Genomic DNA, 6,984 nt, shown 5'->3' on the forward strand with positions numbered 1-6,984 from the left:
CGCGGTAAACGATGGGCTGAAATAACAAACAAATCATCTAGAATCTCGCGTTTCTCTTCGTTGAGAAAAAGATTCAACAAATCGCAATCTATACCCATATTGACACAGAAGGAAGTAAGATCCTGCTCATTTTCTAATACGTTGATGAGAGATATCAAATCCCTCAGTCTTTATAATTCTCTTTCTAATGCTTCGGATTCCCATTTCCATTGAAAAATATAATAGTGACTCCCCCTCTCTCTTAGAAGTATTTCATCCGAATCAATCTCTTCTTCCTGTAACCCGTAATCCGTGCCTAATCTCTGAAATCTTTCATTTGGGGTAGCGGGAACCCTCTCCCACAAAATAGAAGTCCCAGGTACAAATTTCGATCTTGTTTCGTATACATCCTTTGCTTCCGCGGGATCCGGAATTACCCACAACACCAAATCGGATTTCGGATTCAACTCACGTTCCGGATCAAGTATTCGTGGATGAGAAATTCCCTTCCCTGCAATAAGTTCTCTGATACGATTCCCTAAACGAGTTTCCCTTATCGCCGCATTCCACCCCGCCGGAAATTTTTGTATATCTACATCTCGTGAGGAATCAATAAAACTATGTAACAAATAACTGTATTTACGACGTTTATTGATATTTCTCACTCGATCTCTGAGGAAAGGGGTTTCAGTATATATGGAATAATCGTTTTGTCTATCACGAAATACATATTCATGCTCGGCGAGAAAACTTCCCCCGATGCTTCTGAATCCATATAAATTTTCGATGTCCGATCTCCATCTCTTCGGTGCAATTTTTTGCCATAACTCCAATGACAGGTTGTACTTGTCGGGACAGCCTAACAAACTCCCCAAATCATTTGCATTCAATTCCCAAAGTTGTTTGGAAAGTCCCCGCATCGTAGCAAAATTATTAATATGTTCATCGATACCATACCCACGTACAATCCCGCCAGTTCTGTCATCGGGACATCCCACGGAATCGCTCTTTCCCCCGTCATGTTTACCGCCATCAAAAAATTCTGGGGTTTCCCCTCCCCCTTTCGGATAACAACCATGATCACCGCGCGGATAATTCCAATCTTCCGAAGCATCATCCAGATTCTCATTATCCTTACATCCCTTCCGGTTATCGAGATACCCCGCATCCTTGCTATCTTCCGCAATTTCCATCAAAGAATCCAAATCCAGGTTGTTTTTCATGCTTACATGCCACAGAATGTCGTGAATGTGCGCCTGAGACGGTAATCCTATAGATTGATTATCGATAACTCGCGGTATTCCCTCCCTAATTCCGGAAATAGCTAGAATTGGGTGGTTTGCATCCCCATGAACCCCACCAACTTGATTCGTCACTTTCACCAGTTGCACCCGAAATCTAGCAAAATTGTCGAGATAATGAGCAAAAGCTCTATTGACTCTTCGAAATAATCCCGCTACTAGTAGAAGATACTTCTCAAACAATTCTGCGACCGATATGCGGGATCTCAAATAAATTCCCTGAATATTGACTAATTTCGTTTGGAATCTCAAAGAACTAGTCAGATTTGTATTAATTAGTCTGTCATCTATTCCCGGTTTACTAAAACGGAGTGATTTGGTGCTACGCCCACCCCCGCCAACCCCTTCGGTTAACAGATTTCTGAATGCATGCATGTCTGATTCGGGTTCGGATTTGGATCCACCAACGGTATCTTTTACTGGTTCATCATCGGTACCCGCAAAGTATCGGGATTTATTATCAATGGGAATTGATGTTTCATCTATTCCACCAGTACCTGGTTCACCGTGTGACGGCCCCTCTTTCCACCCGGTCCCTGTATCATTTGGAATATCTCCCCCAACAAAATCGGTTCCACTCCAATTCTCCCAAATCCCTTCAATTTTACGAAGGAAATTCAATTTCCCCAATGGAAACCTTGCGGATACACCCAATTTGGAGTAGAGACGACGCATTTGCCTAGTCCGCAATGCGAGACTACGTCTCAAAATTCTCATCAATTTCTTCCGGATAGGTTTCCAGAAGGAGGGATCTTTCTTAATAGTTCCAAAAGGTACATCTGTTTGGAATCCCCAAGCTGTTAAATAGCTAGATGGAGATTTTCCTCGCCTCAATCTATTTTTTCTCCCCGATTCCCGAGTCTTGAGATACCTGGGATTCATATCATTTTCCAAAATGGTTGGGCGCCTCCTCCCGCGAGTACGCCAAGGCTTCAACCGGAAAGGATACAAAATCTTTATCTGAAGACCCTCCTTCAACCAACGACCGGGTAAACGAGTGTGTGAGAATCCCTCGCCGTCGTAGGTGCATTTGATGTGGGATTCTTTGCGCCACTCACTCCAATCCTCATCCCATTCGGGAGCTTGAAAAAATAAAATACGACCGAAATTCTTGAGTGTTATCAATACAGGCAGTTTCACATATTTCCGAAGAGTCGATTGCATAACCAATAATAAACCCCGCCCCGTGTGGATGGAACTCACATCGAACCTAGCTGCTATAGCTGGGCGGTCGGATTTCGCTCGCTCCCCCTCTCTCGAGGATGAAAGAGATATTAGTTCCTGTTCGGGTTGGGTACTAGTTTCTCTCCTCGCGTCACCGGCCGATTCCTCAAAATCTACACCAGTTAATTCTCCGGCAGGAAATCGAAACGGAGTGGGTAGTTCCATTAATCTAAAGAAGAGAGGTGAATGTGCCTTATCTTGAAATACTTCCCAAACCAGTGTCTTACGTCTTCTGGAGCGCATAGAGCCTTTTATAGGTTTCCGACGAAAATCAGAGCTTTTTGCAAAACGTTTGACCAGTCTGCGTGTTTTCAGCCGCGTCTTCCCGACGCTGATTGCTAAATTTTTTAACTTTCTGTTACGAATATCAGTTGACCCACCCGCGACATCGAACCTATTATCATATATTAAGTGAGTATTGCGGGCCAATTCCTCCGACAGTTCCTCAATCTCGAGGATCGAACGTATTTTTTGTTTTGAAGAGTCAAGTCTTTCCCCACCAATTAGAGGTACGTCTAGCAAGCGGATCCAATCGAAGGCACCACAATCATCTCTGAGATAGGTGAAGAATAAAGCTAACTCTGTCGGAGATGAAGAAAATTTGAAGACTTGATCCCAAGTTACGGGGGTGGAATCACCCTTCGAAACTGAATAGTTTGTTTCTCCCACAACATCTTCAATCACGGCATCATCCGGTGTTTCGAACATGAAAATAAATATTTGCAAAGCATTTTTAGGTAATGCTTCCCGGGGAAGAGGAATCTCATTGCTTCTCAACTCTTTATACCTGATAGACACCCAATCCCGAATCTTATTACCGGAATTCAATTCATTGGCATACTCGTTGTTGTCAACCGCTTGCGATGCCAATGAATCAGACAGTATCCAGAATGAATCCGAGTTTGGAATCCTAGCACGACATGAATTATTCAAAAATGGATCATAAATCTTAGGTAATTCACCTCCGTTATCAGCCAATCCGGTCCTTCTTTCCATCGCTTTCCAGAAGATAGGCTCGGTGTCTAGGAATCGAATTCGGTCCTTTAACTCATTATTCAAATCCTTGTTTTTCCTGAATTGGTTCAAAATCCAGTCTTCATGCAGATGATGAGCTGGAAGTGGCATATCCGAATCCTCTAACGAGGTTCCTAACTGGTCTCCAAAGATCGACAAACTGGGTAACGCCGTGAGAGCCAACCGCTGTTTTCCACTAGTCAAACATTTGCTGAAAAAGTGATTTGATACTTGCTTCTTCACTAAGCTATCGCCGCCGAATCGGCTATTCTCTATATATCGTAAAGGACGATTTGGTTTGTATGGGTCGAACAAGGACGTGGGCCACGACTTGAAAATCCATAGCATCGAATCTGACAACTCCCGGAGATTGTTATCGAGCAAGACAAGTTCGTCTTCAAAATTCTTGGTGAAGAGAGGTACTGGAGCCTTACCCAAATAAACCAGTACATTAATGAGAACAACAATACTAAAAGTTTTGTAAATGACGCGTTTCATCAGCAGGTAGAGTATGGGTGAATCATATTCTACGCGAACCAGAAGTAATCTGGACAAGTAGCTGAATGACATATGACCGAGTGACCAACCCACGAAACTACTAATCAGAAATGTTATGTTGTTGCTATATCGAAAAATAAATAGGTGAATTGGTCTCGCCAATACGGGACTTGGTAAAAGAATTGGATTTAAAATCTGGAAAATGAAACTATCCAAGAATATATTACCGATTCGAAAGTCACTGAGTGAATTGGTCGGACGTAGAGTTCGATAATCCGGTAAATCCTTGGTTCGGAACCAGTAAAATAACATGTATGGTACTATTGGGACAGTTACAACATGTGGTTTCACTATCAATGCATATAGAGGTGAACAGAATATTGACAGAAATATTAGTAGCTATCCCATCATCAAACCACTCAAAGCGACGGTACCACTAAGATTCCCTCCCAAAAGAAAAGCTCTTATGGATAGTATTTGGGAGGGTCCAACGGGTAATGTTGTTAGTAATCCATAATATAGTCCGAATATTATAGGTGGACCTGCCACCTTCACCCGAGTAAGCAGCGAAACCTGCAGTAGATACAACGACATTTGAACGCTTTCTACGTTCATAATTATTTCCTTCCCATATTTTTCAGTTTTTTTTTTTCCCGTAGAGTGCCGGCAACCTCTCCGTACCACTCCCGTAGCTAGCACAGCAACTCCTTCGGAAAGGAGTCGATGGATTTCTTAATCATGAGGAGACAGAATCCCATGATTAAGAATTTGGAGACGTCTCTATGCATTTCCCTCAATGGTCACTTCCCGTCACCCAATAATTCTATAATTTAGTGATTTGTTACCATCTGCTTCGACAGGTTACTCCAACCCAGACGCCCCGGATTATTATTACGCCGTAGGGGACGAGTAACAAGTTCAAGCACATCCCTCGCATTAGTGGATCCATGGATTTGGGCAAAGGTGAACTCGACAGACCATTTTGTATCAATACCTCTTGCTTCTAAAGGATTGGCATGAGCCATTCCAGTAATTGCTGAATCAGGTTTTAATTCATGCATACGCTGTATCTGGTTATAATTATCCGGTTTTTCCACGATCCGTGGCATGAGTGTACCCATCTCTTTGCAAGTATCTCGTGAGAAAGATGGCTCGGCAGCTTGATATCGTTTATCCATGTAGGGAATACCTGTTTCGTAGACAACCATTCCGCAGCGAATTGGGAATCTTGCTATAGAAATTTCTGATAGATTATCTCCCGTAAAAGATATAGATTTACCAGCTGCTATCTCAAGATAGTCTCTCAGACTCTTCCATATCTCATCCTCCCTCTCCTTCAAACCCTGAGGTTCCATATTAAAGGCGGAACAAATCTTTTCTATCCAAGCACGCGTCCCATCAGGACCAATAGGAAAAGGTGCTCCAATTAACTGGCATTTACGACGCCGCATCAGAGTCGTCGCTGTACGGCTCAGAGAGGGATTCACGCCGCAAACATACACTCCCTTGCCTAATGATGGAAGTTCAGTATATCTCTGGGAGGGTAACCACCCCGATACCTGAATGGATTGACGTTTCGATTCCGGATTCGGTTGAGAAGCTACAGTTGAAGTTAGAGATCCAAAAAGAACTGAAGCATGATTCTTTAATTTCCGTCCCTCCGGATTAGCCCCCCCCGCTTCCGTCGTCGCAGTGTCAACACCCCCAACTAAATCCTGTTTCTGTTCGTGTCTAGATATGTCAAATTCCGGACACCGATGCGTCGTGGCAGCTGATACAGTATCCTCTCCCTGAGTAAAAGCATAATCCGATCCATTGGCCCGCGCAACTACAATTGGTACTCCAAGTTCGTTTTCTAGCTTGGGTGCTATGCCTTCTAGGTCCGTCTTTGTTATTTCCGTGGTACATGTGCCAATCCAAATAATGACACTAGGGTTTCTATCTCGTTTTATTTGGATACAAATTCTCTCCAATTCCCCTTGATCATTTAATTGGGCCGAGACGTCCCCCTCTTCCGACTCTGCCATTGCATAACGAGGTTCCGCAAGGATCGTAACTCCAAGAGCGTTCTGTAAGAAATAACCACAAGTCTTTGTACCTACCACTGGGGAAAAGCTGTCTTCGATCTTTTGATATAACCAAGCCACACAACTAATGGGGCAAGAAGTGTGATAATTTCCGGTTTCACATTCAAAAGTGAGAGTTTCGGGAGTCTTCGTGAAAGGGTTTCCTCAGAAAGGGTACACATACAAGAAATTTGCAGTTTCGGTTTCGAATCATCGTAAAATCAAGCAGAATATCCTGTTGAGTTTGCTGGGCATTCCTCTGCCCCCCACCATCGGGATTCAGATAGAAATCGGAGAGCAGACTGAATAATTCTCTATCTGGAATTTCCCTTGGCACAACCCCTTCTGGTCGAGACAATATCTGATCCGCCACATTGGGATGGAAATCACAAACATAATTGAGATCTGATTGACATTCAGCCGTTTCAAACAATGTTTTCCCCTTCACCCTCGAGACCCGAATGTCCTCAATGAGAGGCAACACTTCCAGCACAGGCATCGGGCAGGCTTCTACATGTTTATCAATGAGATCTCTCCTAGATGTCCGATTCCCCACCAAACCTGCTAATCGCAATGGGTGGGTATGTGCCTTCTCCCTAACCGACGCAGCAATACGATTTGCTGCAAAAGGGGCATCGAATCCATTATCCGTGATAATAATGCAATAATCCGCATGATTCGATGGAGCGGCAAAACCTCCACGGACTACGTCCCCTAAAACGTCGAATAGAGTAGTATCATATTCATAAGAAGCATTCGATTCTTTCGATGATTTAACCGTTTCTCCCACTACGTATCCCCCACAACCAGCTCCCGCAGGTGGTCCCCCTGCTTCAACACGATCCACTCCGCCATAACCCTTATAAATGACATCCTCAGGCCACACATCTTCATAGTGGTAA

Source organism: Dipteris shenzhenensis, unplaced genomic scaffold, assembly GCF_047967505.1.
Source record: "Dipteris shenzhenensis isolate YYH24624 ecotype China unplaced genomic scaffold, Dip_SZ_1.0 scaf0424, whole genome shotgun sequence".
NCBI classification, from domain to species: Eukaryota; Viridiplantae; Streptophyta; class Polypodiopsida; order Gleicheniales; family Dipteridaceae; genus Dipteris; species Dipteris shenzhenensis.